Here is a 20740-nt window from a genome sequence, read left to right on the forward strand (position 1 = left end):
AAATGAGAAATTAGAGACATTTATAGCTAAGTGGATGCACATTGAGGCAATACTCTTAAGTGAAATAAATAGGACACACATGTATAAATACTGAATAGTTTCTCTGGTGTGAGTAACTGAAAGTGTAAATAAGGACTAAAATGTATAATAGGTAATGTGAAATAGGAAGAAAAGGGGCAAAGGGGAAGGAAGTGGGAGGGCTAGGGGAAAGGATAGAAGGGAATGGGATTCATATGAGAAAATGGAAAAATAGGAACAAAATCTTTGTAAATAGGGAGGACTGGAGGGGTTGAAGGGAGGGCTGGGCAAGGGTGAAAAATAAGAACCAAGAGAGATTATGTAAAGGTGCAAATTTCCAATGATGAATGTCATTATATTGTATACCTAAAATGTACCAATGATTAGAATGCATAATCAATATTATAAAATAGGAAGAAAAGGTCCAAAGGGGTAGGGGTAGTGGGAGGGGCAGGGGAAAGGAAAGAAGGGAAAGGAAAAATGCTGAGAAATGGAAAAAATGGAAATAAAGTCTTTGTAAATAGGGAAGGGTGGACAGGTTGAAGGGAGGGCTAGGAATGGGGAAAAAAATAAGAACCAAGATGCATTATGTAAAGGTACAATTCCCAATGAGAAATGTAATTGTGTTGCGTACCTAAAATGTACCAATAAAAGAATTTAATTTTTTAAAAAAGAGAAAGGGGGAAAAATAACAAATAAAAGAGCCAACAACAGTAAAACATCATGACAAGGATGAGTTAATATCTATCAATTATAACCATCAATGTTAATGACCTCAATTAACCAATCAAAAAAAATAGACTGGCAGAATGGATTATGAAGCAAAATCCAACAATATGCTGTATACAAGAAACACACCTAATTCAAAAAGACATTCATAGGTTATCAACCCTTCCTGAGCTTTATGGCCCTAGAAACAAAATCAAATGTATAGTGAGGAAGACAAAATAATCAGGCAGTAAACTTGGGTGGCTAAAGAGCTATTAAAACTCAGCCTGGGACAGCTTATCATGAAGCCTGTGGATGATCAATTCTTTTTTACAAAACTCCTTTCGTGCTCTGCAAAAGGAGAGACTCCCATAAAGCCTTTTGAAAGGGATCATCATGCAGTTCAGCTTTCTGTTGGATTCCATACTAAGCCAGCTGACCTTATCCTGCATTGTTAGCACTAGGGCACCCGATCATCAGCTCATCGGCCCACTGCCTGTAGGCCGAAAGGGGTACTCCCACATGATGGCCTCTGTCATACAGGCCTCTGAGTATGGAATGGGGGGCAAGAAGAAAAAAGCTGTACATGCCTCTGTATCTGCATGAGTCAGAAGAGTTGTGTACGCAGATTAGCAGGCCAAAGTCTGAGCTGTGGTAGCATTTTTATTTGAGATTTGATAACTGTTTATATGTGTTGAAAACCAAAATGACATCTTTTTAAAGCTTGTCCATAAGTAAACATAGATGTCTTTTATAGTGACAAAACATTGGGAAAAATCTATTTTGATGCAGCATTTGATAATAACACCTCTTTATAGTGCACAAAAGGAACGAGGTCTGGGCTACATAGAAAAAGGTCAATACTGTTTTTGTTTTTAGAATCATTACCCTTACCAGTTTTTAACCATCTGATATCCACACTATCATAGTTAACATAGTTAAGTTCAGCACTTATTTCATTTTGCTGTAAAGATTTGCTTCCATTTTCTAGTCTTGTCTCACAGTCCCACTATGCAGGTGCTATTTTTGCTCTTATATTTTCAGAAATGTTATTTTCTTCTAAGTGAAATTCCTAGCCTGCCTTTGATGTCACATGTTCCCACTGTCTTTCAAACACCAACGTTTCCCTCTGGTCCTCAAGCTTATCCCAGGAAACCTTCTGGGGACCTCCCCCGCTTTGGACTTTGTATACTTTAAATAACTTAACTACCCTTAATTACTTAAAAAAGGCTTTATGATTTTCATAACTTATTGCTGATTTTAATGGATTGTTAATTTCAGTCCTGTAGTTTTATTTTATGTTTAGATAGGGCTTGGCAAAGAAAAAGAAAATAAGGACAATCATATTTAGCAGTGTAGCTGAGTTGTGTGTTAATGTTAGACTCTCCTTTGTGAGCAGCACTGTAACAGCATTCAGTGCTTCTATGTATGAAGTGTACCATCCCAATCACACATAAGGCCTCAGCATGCACACTCACATACTCACTTGTTCTTGTGCTCCTCTTGTGCCTCCAAAAAATATTTTTCCTTGATTGTGCTGTGTTCGAGCGGACAAATTCTTTGAAGTAGGTGTGTGTGAAAAACTGCATGCCTTTAGAAACCCACAAACTTGCTACGCTTGAGGTGCTGGAGACTTAATGAAAAACATGACAAAGCAAATTCATTCCTATGACCCAGGTAAATTATTTCATTTTTCATTTATAAAATCCCTGGCTAGGTCAAGATGTTGTGTTATATAAATATATACTTTTGACTTTCCCAAGTGAGAGTTTAAAGAGCGTGCTCCTTACCATGGAAAGTAAATTGAAGTCAACGATTAAGGTTCCATTTTTGTTTTTCCCATAGCATTCACTAGCATCATTTTACACACAGCTGGAACATAGGACGTGGGACAAACTTGAGGTGCTGCCATTTCATTGTATATGTACAAGATGATGGGCTGGGAAGCATTTGTCCCAAACCTGTAGTACACACATCAACTACTCCCCTATACTGCTCCTTCCCTGGGTTGATTTTCCTTGAGGAAAGGAAAGGGTAAACTGTATAATGAGTAAGAAGTACTAGTGTTTTGAAAGACCAATTGAAGACACGTAAGTTAACTACAAGAAATAAAAATTGTGAATAAAGAAAAAAAATTCCATATAACCCAGCAATTCCCCTGATAAGTATCTTCTCCAAAGAGCTTAAGACATCATACCACAGTGATAAGTGCATACCAATATTTATAAGCAGCACAACTCATAATAGCTAAATCCTGGAAATGGTGTTTATACCCATCAAGAGATGATTGGATAAAGAAAATGTGGTATCTGTATATAACGCAATACTATCTGCTACAAAGAATGATGTATTTGAGACATTTGTAGGAAAATGGATGCACCTGGAAAATGTAATGCTGAGTGAAATAAACCTGACACACAAGCTTACTATCTCTCATTTGTGTGAGGCAAAGTACAAACAGAATAACAAAGCATGGATAGAAGGGGACTAGGAGATAGATCTCTTGCAATAGGGAAGTAGTTCAAGGGGAAAATGTGCAAGCGGTGAGGGGAAGTGCAAACAAGTAGAGTAAGGATATGCCATGTGCAGGAACCTAATAAACCCAATTAATGTAAATATTATGTCATAGCATGAGCTAAGATTAATAACATCAACAAGAATGAAAAATGGGGAACTGAAGGAGGAGAGAAGGAGGGGGAGGAAAAGGGAAGGGAGTTTAAAAAGGAAACAAGCTGTGGTACACACCTGTAACCACTCCCCAGGATAACTATAAACTGCATGAATTGCAAACATGTACTAGTAAGTTGTTTTTTTTTTAATTTATACAGGCCACAGAGGGACTGCTCACCTTAGAGTGTCCAGGAAGCAGAGAGGGAGAGAGGAATGTCCAAGTCTCAATATCGTCTTTAATGGCTCACTTTTTTTTTTTTTTTTGGTACCAGGGATCAAACTCAGGACCTTGTGCTTTCGAGGCAGGAGCAGTGCCACTGAGCTACATCCCCGGCCCATTAATGGCTCACTTTTTTTTTTTTTTTTTTGTACCAGGGATCGAACTGCGATACTTGCACTTGAGAGGCAGGCGGCAGAACCACTGAGCTACATCCCCAGCCCTAATGGCTCACTTTTAATGACCTGTCTTTCTTTCTCTAGGCTCCACTTCCTGAAGGTTTCACCACCTTCTAGTAGCACATGGGCTGAGGACCAGACCTTCCATAGGGAGCCTGAGGGGGCTGGTCAAAAACCAAATTAAAGCAAGATTGAAGGGAAGAAAGAATGCCATTGGAAACTGCTGAGTCACTTGCCTAGCTTCTAGTTATGGAAAATGAAATATTTCTGACTGCATCTCCTTTAAGATATGACTTAATAATCATGCTAACTGAGTATATTCCCCCTCAAAAAAAGATGCAAATAAAGTATAAATTTAGTAAAAGTAAAAACTAAGGAAGAAAAATAGACTATGAACTTTTAAACTAAGTTGAACCAGCAATGTGATGCAGCTGCCACTAAAAAGTAATAATTTGGGGGTACAGGGATGCCACACCCATTCTACTCTTCAGTAGATAAATTATTTCTAGAATGCTGCAACATGTTGATTCTTCAGAAAGCATCCTAGAAGAGCCATCAACAAACAGGAGAGGACCCAGAGGGGCCAGGATTGCGAAGAGTTTGAAAAATATTATTTGTGGAACATTTGAAGGAAGTCAGAGTGAATGACTAGAGAAGAGTTGGATGTTAAAGGTCCATACAAGGAATATAAACATTATCTACTGCAAACATGTACAAAAAAGAAAGAAAGAAAGAAAGAGGGATGGGTAGAGGGATGAGAGAGGGAAGGGAAAGGAGATGAAAAAAGGAATTAAGATGTGTTATACATATGTACCAACTTCCCACAAGGAATGTAAACAATATGTGCTACACATATGTGTTAACAAACTAAATTTTTTAAAAATTAAGAAAGAAATATTGAAGAGCTGAGAGAGAAAATAAACTTCCTCTTTTTCTCCGCAGATGGAAGAATAGAAACCTATGAGATTACCAAGGAGATTAAGAAGTATCCTTGAAATCAGACTATAGATTTAAACTGTTCGGTGTATAAAATAGGGCAAACTACTTAACTCTTCTGGGCTATATATGTTCATCTGGAAAGAAGGATATTAAAAATATCTACTCGGGTAAGGATTATATGAGATACAGATATAATAGGCTCAGGACAAATTAAATAACTTTAAATTGAATCAATTAGATAGAAAGGCCAGAAAGTCATTAGGCTCCCTATCTGCAGTAGTAGAGTGTAGTAGAGTGGCACAGGATAAATGATTATCTTTCAGAGATTCTGTGGTGAGTATCCATGTATGGGGTAGAAGAACTTGGGAACCAGTAAGATCTCCCAACCCAAAAACTCTTCAGTGTTCTTAACTACCTCATAATTCTCTCTTTCCTGTGCTCACACTTTCTTCATACCACTCTTGCAGGATTTATCCCACTTTCTCATCATTACTTATGATAGTTATGATTACTTATGAATTTCTGAGTTCTTCAAGGTCAAACTATGCCTCATCCATCCATCTTTGTTGCCTATGCACCTTGCCCAGTGCCTAACAGAAAGCAGACATTCAACAAACACTTGTGAATGAAGGAAAATAGTTGGGCTCTTGGCTGCTTCTCACTCTAGGAAGATTTAGAATTCTTGGGCTATGCTGAAACATCACCTGGTGGGCATTACTTTTCTGGGTGAACAATACATTCTGCACTATATCAATTATATTGAAAATACATGAAGTCTGGACAAATTTCTGATTTCCAACATAGGAACTCCCCCCTGCCCCCCCCTTACCGGCAATGACTGTTAATTGAGCCACACATGCTCCAAGTCTTATTCTCGAACTGATGATGTAGTTCAGTTAACACCCATGGAAATCCCTTCTGCACACCTTTTTTTTTTCTGATCCAGAAGTTTCTAAAAGTAGCAAAAGGTTTGGTCCAGCCATGGTATTCAAAACTAACAAGACAACTGCTCATCTGCCAGAAAAGTGTATTTGCATAATGACCAACTCTGACTCTTTTAGTGGCTAAGTTCTTCCCTGTCATCTTTCAGATCTCCAGACTTATTAATCTTTAATACGTCTGTGCAACTACTTACCAAAATTGGTCATTCAATAAACACTTGATGAAAGGAAAGAAGTGAAAAGAAAAAATATGGAAACAAAGTCTTTGTAAATAAGGAAGGGTGGAGGGGGTGAAGGGAGGGCAGAGGAATGAGGAAAAAATAAGAGCCAAGATACATCATGTAAAAAGGTACAAGATCCTAATGATGAATGTGACAGTATTGTATACCTAAAATGTACCAATAAACTTAATGAAAAAAAATAAAATTAAAATTAAAAAAATAAACACGATGCATAGCTAAAGAGTGTCCCAGTGACATGACAAGGGTAATAAACAGCTTTCAACATTGCTTAAATTATAATCATGGAATAACAGGCATGTAAAGTGGTTTAGCTACAATTCAATGCATAAAGAAATTTAATACTTATACACTGAATTAATCTATTCTTAGACAAAAATTCTGCAAGCTACCTAAAAACTTACAACAGCATTTGAATAAAAGTAGCAAGTGAACTGTCCCTCCTATAAGCCTAAAACATATTGCACTCTGATTCTGAACAAATTGGCAGTGGAACTGTTCCAGCATTCCAACACCAGAGACCTCTCTGCTCTAGAACACAGTGAAAGGGAAAGTCTGAAAGGAAAGCCAATCTTGGTGAAACTTTTTTATCTTACATATAATCTAAAAATGTGGGTTCAGGGAGCATTCAAGTTCCTGACCCTAAGCATGACTAAATATAACTGTTATGAACTTCACAATTTCCCTTCTGCTTCAAACAGTATGTGCAGCACTGAGAACACAGAACCTTCCCAAGCTACAAAAACAAGAAAGCATGTTTTCCATAAGGACTAATTTCCTCAGTAATAATCTTTTATGTCTTTATGATATTGTTTAATCTCATTCTCTTTCTGTTAACTGTTTTGAGTTTCTTGATAGAGATTCTTGGTAGAGAGAATAAAAGAAGCATTTTATAGAAAAGCTTCAACTGTATAACTTTGTTTCTGCCACACGGTTCAACTCTTCCTATGGTTTTTGTGCTAATTGAGAAACTGTCAACCCCCACAAGAATTCAGATATTTATAAATGGTCTATTATGTTTGGTTAGTGATGATCAGAAGGACTTTACTTTTCTGATAATTATTGAAAAAATGAGTGAGGAAATGTGAGATATAATGGTAACCACCTACTACCTATCAACTTTTATTGCTGTTTATTACTTACTATGTTACATGCAGCAAATTGTTTGTAGGTGTAACAGTTTTAGGTTCCTGTTCCTTGGTGCAATGAACTTAGGGTGAGTAATTTTTACAAAAGTCAAGAACTTTGAAACTATCCTTATTTTCAGATGATATGATCCTTTACATAGTCGATCAAAATCTCCATCAGAAGACTCTGACCTAATAAAAAAAAATTCAGCAAAGTAACAGGATACAAAGTCAACACACAAAAACCAGTAACATTCCTGTTCACCATAATGAACCCACTAAAGAAAAATCAGAAGGCCAGGGATTTAGCTCAGTGACACTGTGCCTGTCTTGCAAGTGCAAGACCCTGAGTTCAATCCCTGGTACCAAAAGAAAGAGAGAAAAGGGGGGGGGGCGGGGAGAGGAAGGAAGAAAGAAAGCAGAAAAACAATCCCATTCACAATAGTTTCAAAAAAATTAAATAACCTAATCTAACCAAAGAAATAAAAGACCTCTATAATGAAAACTATACCACTCTTAAAAAAAAAAAGATTTAAAATGACATTAGAAAATGGAAAGACATTCCCTGTGAAGAGACAGTCTACATAATGGGAAAAAAAATTTTGCCAGCTATTCATCAGACAGAAGACACTATGTATTGACTATATAAAGAATTCAAAAAAATTAGACCCTCAAAATAAAAGAGCCAATCAAAGAATGGGCAATTGAAATGAATATAGACACTTCTCAGAAGAAGTACAAATAAGCCAATAAGTACATTTTAAAAAATGTTTAGCATCTTTGACCATTGCAGAAATGCAAGTCAAAACAACCCTGAGATTCCATCTTACTCCTCTATGAATGGCTGTCATCAAGGATTCAAAAAACAACAAATGCTGCCAAGGTTGTATAGAGAAAAGAAGTCTTCTACATTGTTGGTAGTAATGTAAACTAGTATGCTGCTATGGAAATCAATATAGAGGTTTCTCAAAACACTAAAACTAAAAATCCCATTTGACCTAGCTATCCTTCTTCCAGTTATCTTTCCAAAAAATGTTAAAGATCCCATATTACAGTGATACATACATACCCATGTTTACAGCAGCACAATTCACAATAGCTAGGTTATAGAAGCGGCCTTCATACCCATCAACAGATGAATGGGTAAAGAAAATGTGGTATACTTATACAATGGAGTACTGCTCAGCCATAAAGAAGTATAAATTTGAGGGCTGGGGATTTAGCTCAGTGGTTCCAGTCTTGTCTCGAAAGTGCAAGGTCCCAAGTTTGATCCCCGGTACCAAAAAAAAAAAAGAATTATAAATTTGAGTCATTTGTGGGAAAATGGATGGGATATTGAGACCATATACTAAGTGAAAAAATCAGACATAGAAGATTAAGTATTGCATTGTTTATCTTATATGAGAAGCTCAAAATATAAATAATTTTAAAAGCAAAATAAAATAGAGATGATAGGAACCAAGGATACAGACTTTGTAGAAATGATAAGAGGATTTGGGAAAGGGGAAATAAAAATAATCAAGATTCAAATATGTATATATACTAATTCACCAAGATGATTACAATTACTATGTTTTACAAACATATACAGTACTAAAAATAAAGAATTAAAAAAACTGAAGGACTTTATTGGATAACATCATTAAGGAATTATCTTGTATGAAGAGTTCATCAGTCTGACCCCTGAACAATATTTACACCTTATGGAAATTAAAAAGAAGGAACCCAACAGAAACATTACCCACAAAAACCAGGTTAATCATTTTTTTCAGCAGAGTGAGCAGAACATAGGAAATGTAGGACATCTGAAGACCAATTAAGAAACAACAACACTTGTTCAAACCCAACAAGGCCACACCAGAGCTCTGTTTACATATCCAATCAAGGTTAATACAGCAAGGAAAGGCCACTTTCATCAAAATAATGTCAAGAATTTCATAGCCATTTAGTGAGTGATCTTGCAGACTGCCCAGAATAGAACTGAATTTATAACAGCACTCATAAATGTCCATGAGTATAATAGAAACCACTGCACCAGGGGTAAAACCTCAATAATAAAGATAATTTTCATAAAGACTCTTTTCACGAGACCCTGTTCATCAAAGATGTTAAGACCAGCCATTTTCCACAATTACAAAGCTCTTACTGTTCACATGCCCAAGAAACTACAATTTGAACTCACATTCTTAGAATTCTAAGGCCTTTTCTTTACATCAAATTGTTGCTGACCAATGACAAGATGGTAGGGAGTCTCAAAGGAAAAAATTAGAAGCACCCAAACAATATGTCAAAATACAGGTAAAAGCGGGAGATACATAAAACCAGAACCATGCAACTTGTACTAATTTCTCAAAACAAAGTGATAGGTTTTAGGCTCACTGATTTTATTTCTACTATGTGTTCTTTTCACAAAAGGCAGCTATTACTGATTCACCATCACCTAATGAGAAAAGCTGTCCTTGGCAGGTCTAGCCTGAAGACAGTTTCCAAAATGTCAAGTGATTTTTTTTTTCAAATTCTATACTACTGTTTCAGCATGAATATAAATTTCTATTTCTTACCACTGACATTTCATCTAATAATATTGGAACTGAGCTTAGCCACAAAATACCAGCTGTCACAGAGAAACTCATGTTTACTACTCATAAATAATGTCTCATATAAAAATGAATTCGACTCAGATTAACAAAGAGCCTTTTGTGGTTATCATGGTAGGCAAGATTTCCAAAATTATCCTAATATCAAGTCTTGATAGTTTATTGTATCATCAAGCTGATGGTAGACTATTTTGCTAAAAATAAGCTCTGTCACTTTTGTTACTATATAGGCTACCCTGGAGCCTTTTACTCAGTGCCATAATTTTGCTTATATACAAACTTGGAAGCATAGAATTATTTGTTGATGCCACTGATGTTGCTGCATGTTGCTACATTAAGTACAATCTTTGTTGGAAGATTTTTTTTTTTTTGGTGCTGGGGATTGAACTCAGGTCCTTGTGCTTATGAGGCAGGTGGCGGAACCACTGAGCTAAATTCCCAGCCCTGTTGGAAGATTTTATGTAAGAAAAACTATTGAGCTCACTTTTGCATGTTGAACAAATCATTGATTGACTGTCTCATACCTTAAATTGACAATGGATGGAAAATCCCAGTAGGAAAACTGGTAAAGAAATTTAGGTTTTTACAAATAGTCACCATGTCCATAAAGGGTGTTTATTATGGGAAATCACACTGCTCTCCAAAATGCCATTACTCTCAGCCCATTCTAGAATTGTTCACACATATGTATTGCCTTCAAAGTGTATTTGGAGACATGACATTAATTTGGTATGAAAAGACTCTAGATCTCTGGAAACATGCCAGGTCATTCAGTATATCTCAGAAAAACACACACTTTTCCATGTAAATTGACAAAGCGCACATGGTCAAGAATGTATTATTAGTTTGAAAAAAGTCATTCCAGCATACAAACGTTACTTCATAAGACTCCTCAAAACAGCTTGAAATAACCCTTCCTCTCTCTTAAAAACTATAAAACGCATCACAGAATTTTGGAATTGAAAAGAGCTTATCATTTTGTTCAATTTTCTCAATTTTAGGTGGATAGGAAGGAGTATTTGCTTTTTATGTGCCTTTCTTTTTTTGTTTTTTACTTTTCATCATGGCTTTTTTTTTAACTTTTCATCATTTTAAATATAGTTAAAGGTAAATAGATAAGTAGAGTAAAATCCCATGTATGAGTACCAATGATACCAATTGAGTTGCCAATTTTTATTTTTTGCAGTAAACTTGAAATCCCTTTGTCCTGTTTCCAATCTTGCTTTTGCTGCATTCTATCCCATTTTGGTCCAGTTTCCATTCTCTATCTTACTGTTTGCACACTATAACTAACTTTGTCTTGGACAATTTGATATTTTTGTTGTATTGACTATTCCTGGGTTAAGTGCTTGAATTCACCCTTTCACTCACCATTCCTTTGGACTCAAAACCCTCAGAGAGGGATTTAAGAGTATGTCAAATATATTCAAGGCTGTTGACAGGTTGTTATGTGGTAATGGCATGTTTTTAATCTGTAAAGTCATTATTCTTCCCCAACAAAAGTTGGCTACCATTGCTATTTGATGATGCTGTTTCACTTATATCAACCAAAAATTTATCTATTCACAAAAGTGAAGATGTCATTGTTTTCTCCTTTCATAACTGTTCGAGGTAATAGTGATACTTGATGCTTCTTTTATTTTCATCCAATCAGCCTTAAAAAAAGAATTCCAATGTATTCACTTAAAAAAATTCTCTTTTAGTTAATTTTTGGCCAAGGAATTCAAAATTAATAGTTCCTCTTAAGTGTATCCAAAAATATGATACAGTGATTAAAAAGAATATTACCCAAGTAATGTAAACAGTAATAGAAACCTGAACCTTTTCTGTCTTCTACAACCCAGACCAACATTTTGAACATTAAGACAGACTGATCTGTTCACTTTCAATCATTTCTTATCCCTTCTTTGACACATATTATTAAAGAATAAATTAGTCAGTGAAGAAGTATCTGGTAAAGGTCCTTGAAAATGAGCTGGCCCATTATGGACAAGGCTTGATCTGGAGGGAGATAAGTGTGCATGCCCATGTGTGCAAGCTGATATACATATACACGTTTCAGAAGCAGAAACTGATTTTTACTTATTCATTCTCTCAAATTCCCAACTTCCATGATCTCAATAGAATGAATTCACAATTAAGAACAAAGCATGTAGCCAAAGAGCAGAGAAAATTAGCCAGTCCAAAAGGAAGTAAAATTCATGATCTTGGTCTTAGTAACATTATGTTAACTAGCTAATTAGGCTGGAACATAAATTGTTCATTAATCTCATAAACAAAGTTATATCATTTAAGACTAAATTGCTAACTCTCTACTCAGCTCTCTTCTCACTTTTAAATTTAGTATCTCACTTTTAAATTAAGCATCTTAATATCAACAAAATAAAATAAAAGCTCAGGAAATAGGAGCCCATGGGAAAGCAGAAACCATTTCTAAAGATGAACGTATAATTCTCCCTGCCATAAAATAATACCCAATTTAAGCTTTCCTGTTTCTAGTTAGATTTGTTTTTAAACTTTTGATTAGTATATGTTTGTGTGCATAATTAATATATTCATTATGGGGGTATATAAACATATCATGTCTTGATGATTTTTACTTCCCTTTATTTTCCCCTCATCTCTATTCTCCTCCATCTTCAGCTTTCCTTCCCATCTCCACAGAGTCTATCTCCCTGTTTCCTGTCATCTTTTTAGCTAAAGACTCTTGGATGCTCTTGATGCCTGACATTTGAAGTTTCTAAATCATTTTATTTTTGTTCCTTCCCTCTATTCCATATTTAGTCTTCAAATCTTGTCAAATTTCTTCTTATAAACTTTCTTAAATAGTTTCTCTAGAAATCTTCCAATTCTACATCTTATCACATCATGCCCAGTCTATGACAACAGTTACTTAACTGGCCTCTTTCATTTTATTCCTTACCTTATATTTAAGGCCACAGTTCTGGAAAAACAAAATCCCCTTAGTGCTGCCATCAGGATATTTCTTACCTCCAAAGACTTCTCATTGTCTATCAGAATAACTTTAAAACACTGTTTTTCTATGCCTGACAGCCTCTCCTCTTCTATCCATAGAAACTGATCCCCACCATGTCCCAACCTGAGCACTCAGCTCAATTACCTGCCTCACATAGCCACTCTCACCGCACTTACCTCAAATGCCCACTAGAACCTAAATTTAATCCAGGGCCATGTTCAGAACTAATCTTTTAGTTTCAGCCTATTGACCACATAATGAATTTTTTCTTCCACAAATCGTGAGTCTGAGAAATAGCCTGTTGCACTCAATCAAAAGATTATAACCCAAAATAAAAATTAAGAACATTTTTAAGTAACTGAACTAAAATTCACTTTTAAAGTGTCACTGTATTCAAATAGTGAATGAACAACAGAAAACTCACTTGTACTGACTTATCTTTGAGTAATTAAGTTAAAAAATAATAAATGAAAAGAGCCAGGCCTGGTCATGCACTCTCACCGCTGCCTAGAGGGCCCCCTACCCAGGAAGCCAAGAGGTCCAGTCTGGTTAACATTCATACAACAAGTCTAATAGCCTGCTTAGCTGACGTTATGAGCAGACTGGCCAAATGGAAAAACAATACAGTGAAGTGAATGTCAAGAAAGCATGATACCGAATAGTTTCTCTGGCATGAGAAACTAAAAGTGTAAATATGGACTAAAAGGTATAATAGATAAAGTGAAATAGGAAGAAAAGGTCCAAAGGGGAAGGGAAAGTGAGAAGGGTAGGAGAAAGGAAAGGAATAAATATGAGAATATGAAAAAACAGAAGGGGTGGAGGGGTGGAGGGATGGAGGGGGTGAAGGGAGGGCAGGGGAATAGGAAAAAACATAAGACCCAAGATACATCATGTAAAGGTACAAATTCCCAGTGATGAATGTCATCATATTGTATGCCTAAAATGTACCAATAAACTTAATGAATAAAACAAAAAGAAAATATGAAAAGAAACCACATGAAACCTTAATAAATCTACTTTAGAAATATTTTAAGGACATTCAGAGGACCAGGGATTTAGCTCAGTGGTGCCACCGTCTGCCTCGTTAAGGACATTCAGAAATGCAGAAAATATGACATTCCATACAATAGACCACAATATGTGAATTACTAGTATAAATTTCTATTGAGCCATCAGAAAAAGAAAAATACCTATGCAATAGGATCAAACCAGACATTTAGGGAAATAAGCTAGGGATGTGAAATATTATTTCAAAATATTGGCAACTAATTCAAATATTTTTAATATTACAAAACCCCAATAAAATATGTCTATAGGCCAGATTCAGCTTATACATTACAGTCTTATTACTCTGACCTATATGGTAAGATATGGTAGAAAATTATTTTAAAATAATTTTTAATGAAAATATTCTTTGTTTAATATTAGGGGATAAGAACCCAGTTCTAATTATTTAAAATACATATATGTAGAAAAAGAAAAATGATGATGAAAGACATCACAATAATAAAAACTATATGTAGGGAAAGACTATGGATAATTTGTTTTCTTTGCACATCTTTGTAATTCCAAATATCTCTTCAAATGAGGACTTATTATTTTATAATAATTTTTTAAATTATCATAAAGAGGGAGAAATACAGTTGCTTGGGCCTACCTCTGGATTCAGTATTAATGTCACATCACTAATATGGTGACACCCATAAAAAGAGACACCTCAGAAAGGGTGACATCTTATTCCTTTTTTTTGTCAATCATGTTAATTTTTCTGGAACCTGACAGTGAGGCCCCACAGTTTTGAATTCCTCTAAGATTGATTAACGTAACATTAACAAGTTAGGAATATTAGCTGAAGGCAGTTATAAAAATAATGCAATGAAACATTGTATATAATTCACTTAGCCCATAGATATAGAAAAGATAGTAACTGGAAAATATTAAATTAGTTAAAAACTAGAGGTTCCTTATTCTCAAATGAGAAGTAAGAATAAAATATTTCATAATCTTTTAGAGACTGACAAGGGGTATGCAAAAGAAAAGCCAGGAATAAGCACGTAAAATGGACAACTGCCAACAGAACTATAATGCCTATAAGAATAAAATGGACGGGCCGGGGATTTAGCTCAGTGGTTTCGCCGCCTGATGCACAAGCTCAAGGACCCCAGTTCGATCCCCAGTACCAAAAAGAATAAAATGGACCAATCTATTTAAAAAGAGAGGAGCAAAAAGATACAATGGCAATTCACTTTTTATGTCACCTATTAGATATTGATTTATGTTCACTTTTGAGTACTAAGCCCAGAGGTTATTACTATAAAGCATAATTATGTGCAAATTTGAAATGTTTTTTCCATTGCATTTGAAAGCAGCATTTGGCATGATTTTAGTTTACATGAATTTATCAAAAAAAGACAAATCTTTAGTCTAAATCTACATGGCCCAATATAAATTTCAGAATTGAAGAGGGAGTTGAATAACTCCATAGAGACCACTGCCAGGCTTCTGCTGGGAAACCAGGATCCCATGGGTCATTTTCACACCAGCATTCATTGCTCTCACCTTCCAGCCTCAGTGAGGCCCTTCCAAGTACCTGCTTCTGCAGAGCCCCAATAGGCCTAGGCAAAAGTTCTTGCCTCTCAAGAGCCATTTAAACCTGGGAGCAGGGACATGAAAAATCACCATGAAGAAGCCACACATGACAGAGTTCCCCTTTGTTCACTGATCCCTTCTCCTTTGTCTGCCATGGATTCTCTCATCCCAGAGGCTGACTCAGACTCCCATACTCCTGTGTTGGGCTCCTGCATTCTATAGTTGCTTCTGGCTCCACTGATTGAACTTAAAAAAATAATTCCCCATTAGTTTGCCAGCCTTGATGTTGACCTCAGCCCAGTCTCACTTTGTTTTTTATTTTTGTTGATCCTGTTGTTGTTGTTGTTTGTTTGTTTTGAGACAGGGTCTCACTATGTAGAGCAGGCTGGCCTTGAACTCACTATGTAGCCCAGGTAGGCCTTGAACTCATGGGAATCCTCTTGCCTCAGCTGGTCTCATTTTGAAACCATTATCTGTTGCTCAGTTACTAGCTTTTCTGAACTATCTTTACACCTACTCCACACACAAACCATCTGTGTCTTAGATTCTAACCAATCTGTTTGGCTGGAAATCATGTCCCTAATCCCTCCAGGTTCTTTTTGACCAAGTCCCTACCTCCTGGTTTCTCAAAATCCAGCAATAAAACAAATGTAGCTTTACAGGAAAGGTTAATTAAATACTGACTAGAAGTTTTTTAAGTATATATTTAAGTTTTTTAAGTCATCCTAGTCTCTTTCCACTCTTTCCTTTTTGCTCCTCATTGGTCAAAGTTTCAGAATTACTTACAGCATTTATTTTTCAGTCTGCACCATCTTAGAACCCCTTGGTGCAAAGGTATTTGAGGACAGAAAACCATGCTGTCTTATGTGAACATCTCTAATTATCAATGGAATGATATTCTAGATCAGGTGAGTAGGACCCATAGCCTCTGGGCCACATTCATCCCTGAACAGCTAGTAATTCAGCCCTACAAGATTTTAAATTCAGAATTTAATGTTACTATCTGATTTGTGTGTGTATGTGTGTGCTGGAATTGGCTTTTTCTTGCATGGTGCTCCCACACACACACTTTTTGTGGTACTGCAGATTGAAACTAGGGGTGCTTTCCCACTGAGCTACATTTCCAGTCCTCTTTTTTTTTTGAGTCAGGATCTTCCTAAATTTCCCAGGCTAGCCTCAAACTTGTGATCTACCTGCCTTCACTTTTCACAGAGCTGGGATCACAGGCGTACACACTGTGCCCTGCTTAGTAATATTTTTCGTGACCAATGGCACAGTACTCCAGTGCAGATTGGATAGCCAACAATGAAATGTTGTGTAGAGGAGGACTCAACGTAGTGCTAACTTGGCCTTCTGCCCCACCACACACAGTCAGTCGAATTAAAACTCTTGCATATCAGAAGTTATATACCTGTGCAACTTGGTGAGTAAATCACATTGATTACCAGTAACAGTATTTCAACTGGGCTACACATGTATGTACTGGTGAAGACAGATGTATATTGTTATTTAAGCAGACATATACATTTTGTTGTTTATTAAATTTTGGCTTGTGTCATTTCATAAAAAAACTTCATAAGTTGAAATTGTTTTCTAGCAGATGTGGCATAGGAAGTACAAAAATGTGCTTTTTCTTGATCATCAATATTGTTATAATTAGATATACAGCTTCGCTAATACAAGAAATGCTATAATAAGGGCCAGGGATTTAGCTCAGTGGTGCCACACCTGCCTCGAAAGGGCAAGGCCCTGAGTTCGATCCTCAGTACTACAAAAAAAAAAAAAAAGGCTATAATAAATACTTTTTCTTTCAAACCTTTATTATAAAAATTTCCTTCATTACAAGTTTAAATTCATTGTATTACAAGAAGAAAAAAATTTTAAAAGAAGATATAAAGAAAATATTTTTTTAAAATACTCTTGCTTCTATGAAAAAATAAAGAAAAATTTCAAAACAAATAAAGAATAACATTAGTTAATACGGTGTGTACCATAATCTTAAAAGATGGCCAGAATGTTAAAGTACATGTCATAGACAAAAGAAGACTCTCACAAAAAAGAAAAAGATAATAGCACAAAAATTTCTTTTTAATGAACCAAGAAGACCTAGCAGTATAAATGGAACAAATTAGCATATATATCGAAATACTTTTTAAACCATGGAATATATAACTTGGAGAATTATTATAACTTCTCCCTACTTCCTATCTTTTTTTTCATGTTTTCTTTAACATTTAATAGAAACTATGTACAATAAATTTCTAAATAGAGGAAGTCTTGTTATTTATATACATTGACTATATCATGTATTTTATATGTGGCCCAAGACAAGTCCTCTTCACTCAGTGAATCCAACAACCCAAAAGTTTAGACACCCATGTATTAGATAATCACCATTAAAAGGTGACTTTTAGCTGGGCGTAGTGGCACACACCTGTAATCCCAGCACACAGAAGGCTGAGGCAGGAGGATCAGAAGTTCGAGGCCAGCCTGGACTACATAGTGAGTTCAAGCCCAGCCTGCACTACATAGTGAGATCCTGTCTCAAAAGGCAAAAGCAAACAAAACAACAACAACAAAAGAGGTGACTTTTAATGAAGCAATTTCATTCATATGTACTTCTATTTGGATTAATCAAATATAAAAATTATTCTGCATTTTCCAAGCCTAAATTAAAAATGAGAGAAATTTCTCATGTTCATTAGGAAGATTTAGAATTTTACTTTGGCTGGATGAGGATTGCTCTTTGTCATAATTTTCAATAATTCCAGAATCCCACAAGACACCCAGACAAGTAACAGGCCAAAAACAGGCATATGAAAAAGAATGACAATGTCCTCCTGAAAAATGTATTCCTTTGGAAATGTGAGATTGATAATAACTGTCATATACAGACCATCTAATTTTACTTGGTGCTCATCTTAACGAGAATGTCTAGCTTCTAGCCTAGCTTCCCCTACACTAGAAGAAAAAATGTAGTGTTATTAATCTACCACATAGAAATGTGGCCACTTTAATAACAGATTGTATTTTCAGCTTCTGTTTGCAGCCACTCAGCCCAATAGGCTCTCCCATCCACTTGGCACTGTTTCCCAACCTCAGACACAAGCCTTCGGTAAAGGTGATGACTTTGAATCTCAGACACTGAGCTCACATAGTAACCATGAGTACACACAATCTCCATAGCCACAAGAGAAGAGGATGCCAAATTCAGAAGCCATCAGCAACTCAGTAACATAACAAGAAGTCGCATTGAGGGGAGGGGTTAGGTACGTCACAGGCACCTGTGGGCAACAAGGCACTTCCCTCCCCCCATAGTGCTGAAACAGGAGTTAGGATCCAGGCCTGGGGTCAGGGGGCTTGTGAGTTCTGTGCCAGTCATGGTTTAGGTTTCAGCAAGTAGATAAATACTAAAAAAAAAATCAAGTCTTACATGACACCTCTGTTAGCTAGAATTACTGTACTTTCTGGTCTTCTAGATAATAAAAAGAAATTTGAAAAGTCCCCCAGATATTCATTTCCTGTTTCTGCTTCTGAGAAACAGTTTTATAACCTGGGAATATGTGGTAATATTATTTTTCTTAAATCAGGATAAAAATTGAGAGGTTAAAAACATTACATTTCAATTCACATAAAAGATGACCTCAACACTAAATAGTTTAACCCAACCTTCTTCTTTAAATTAAACAGTATGTGGGGGGAAGAAATTTTTCTAAGACAATTAGATGGAAACAATGGAGCAACTGAATCAGAAGTTAACACATTTTATCTCTGCAGGTTGCCATATAATCTCTTTCTCCCAGAGGACTCTGGAACAGATTGCAAAGGCTTCACTTACTATGCAGCTGAGATATCCCATGTGGGGATCACCATCAGATCCTGATGTAAATGTGTCCATAGCAGAACAGTGTATCACAGGCCAGAAACAAGAAGAAATTATTAAATGCCATATGACCGTATGGTACTTGCCCAGGTACTACAAAACCTGGTGCTTTCTATGAAGCGTGTTCATTTAACATTATCAAATTCCTACCTTCTCCACCTGTTTTAATATAATTGAAAAGAATCACCTGATTTTGTAGATCTTTCCAAATTATCAGCTTACATTTTAAGACAAAATTAATTTAAATCTGTTTTCAATAATGTCTAAACCTGCTTGTTAGTGAAAAGCCCACTTAAGCTTGTAGTTCTGCCATTCCAGGTTAAATTCTGATTTTGAAACATCACTGGCAAATCTGAAAGTAAAATAAGAAAATATGAAGCGATGGAAAAATCTCCCCTGGCTCATAGTGTTGAACAGAAGGTATTTCTAATCCTCAACATGTGTTTTACAACTTTCTTTTATGAAAAAGAAAGATCATTTCATAAGAAAAATAAATCTCTCTAGAAGTATGTTACCTTTACTCTTATGTTTGCAAAAGGAATACGTAATATTTAAAAAGAGCATTTCAACTTAATTGCCTTATCTACATACTTTAAAGAATATCATCTATTCTGAAAATAGTTCATCAAGCCTATTTACCTGGTAGAAACTGCAACATGGATTATTGATTGATTGTTTACCTCAATGAAGTTGTCACTAATGGGTAGAGTGAGATGCAGATATTCATTTTACTTGTGGTTTTCCAAATTCAAATAGTATATTTATTTCATAAGGGTAAAAATTATGATTTTTCTTTAATTTAGATCATCAACCTTCTCTCACTTATAGTAAATCAAGTATAAGTTACCAGAAAGCAAAAATTCTTTGAGGAAAATATATTTCTCAAAAGCTTTCTACATAATAATGTTAAAAGTGGAAATGTGGTATTCATGACAAAAGAAAAAGACAGGGAGAGGGACATCTGACTCAATTATCACTTTAAAATATTAGAAATTAAACTAATATCTGTATTCAAATAACTACAACTTAGTTTTTCCACAAAATGTGAAAAAATTTCTCATCTACTATATTTTCCTGTATCTGCTAGGCAAGAGTCATTTATAATCTGAGGCAAAAATGGGTTTTCCTCATTTTCCAATTATCTAACACCAAGCAAAACTAAGATATATTTCTTTAGATATGTAGAATTAAATGTTTCCAAATACATATATCACAATAGAGGCAGTATGTCCTGGAGGAAGCTGACATGAAGCTTTTGGATCTTCCCTTTTGAGCACCAGTATGCCAGCCATTATGCCAGCATGGGGTTACATAAATGGGAAGTCAAGCAATGTTTCTTTTTTAATAATAGACCTTGGGAAACTGAGAGAATATACCAAAAACAGATTCTGCTATGTGCAGAACAAATGCAATCAATTTTAAAGGCACATTATCACCACTTATCAAAAAAGATAAGTACAAAACTTAAATAAAACTGGGAGATTTAATCATCTCTCCATATGGAAGTACTTTTTAAAGAAAAGAAATAACTGACTCACCTTTCCACCCATGCCCTCTCTCTGTTATCATTATTTAAGTCTGCCCTACATTATATAGAAATAAATAAGAAATACGATCACATTTTAATAAAAATTGTTTTTAAGATTAAACAAATGC

General features: G+C 35.6%; 1 protein-coding gene and 1 long non-coding RNA gene across 3 annotated transcripts in view; one reads left to right on the plus strand and one right to left on the minus strand.

The window, feature by feature from the left end:
- Impg2 (interphotoreceptor matrix proteoglycan 2) overlaps window positions 1–20740 on the minus strand; it is a 240980-nt gene that overhangs the window by 88181 nt on the left and 132059 nt on the right. Inside the window, exon 20 of one of the 2 annotated variants that reach the window (XR_015452506.1) lies at window positions 813–2359. The exons of the other annotated variant lie outside the window; for it this stretch is intronic. The gene's annotated coding sequence lies outside the window, so the exon portion shown is untranslated. Of the gene's footprint in view, window positions 1–812; window positions 2360–20740 lie in introns of those variants that run through there. 2 annotated transcript variants of the gene reach the window in all.
- The window catches only part of LOC147830426 (uncharacterized), a 44989-nt gene that overhangs the window by 6611 nt on the left and 17638 nt on the right, over window positions 1–20740 (plus strand). The window contains exon 2 of the long non-coding RNA XR_015452533.1: window positions 4735–4777. This is a non-coding gene — a long non-coding RNA (uncharacterized LOC147830426). The remainder of the gene's footprint in view (window positions 1–4734; window positions 4778–20740) is intronic.

Source organism: Heterocephalus glaber, unplaced genomic scaffold (genome assembly GCF_053883595.1).
Source record: "Heterocephalus glaber isolate CG9 unplaced genomic scaffold, H.glaber_assembly_v1.0 deba00000122, whole genome shotgun sequence".
Taxonomy (NCBI): Eukaryota; Metazoa; Chordata; class Mammalia; order Rodentia; family Bathyergidae; genus Heterocephalus; species Heterocephalus glaber.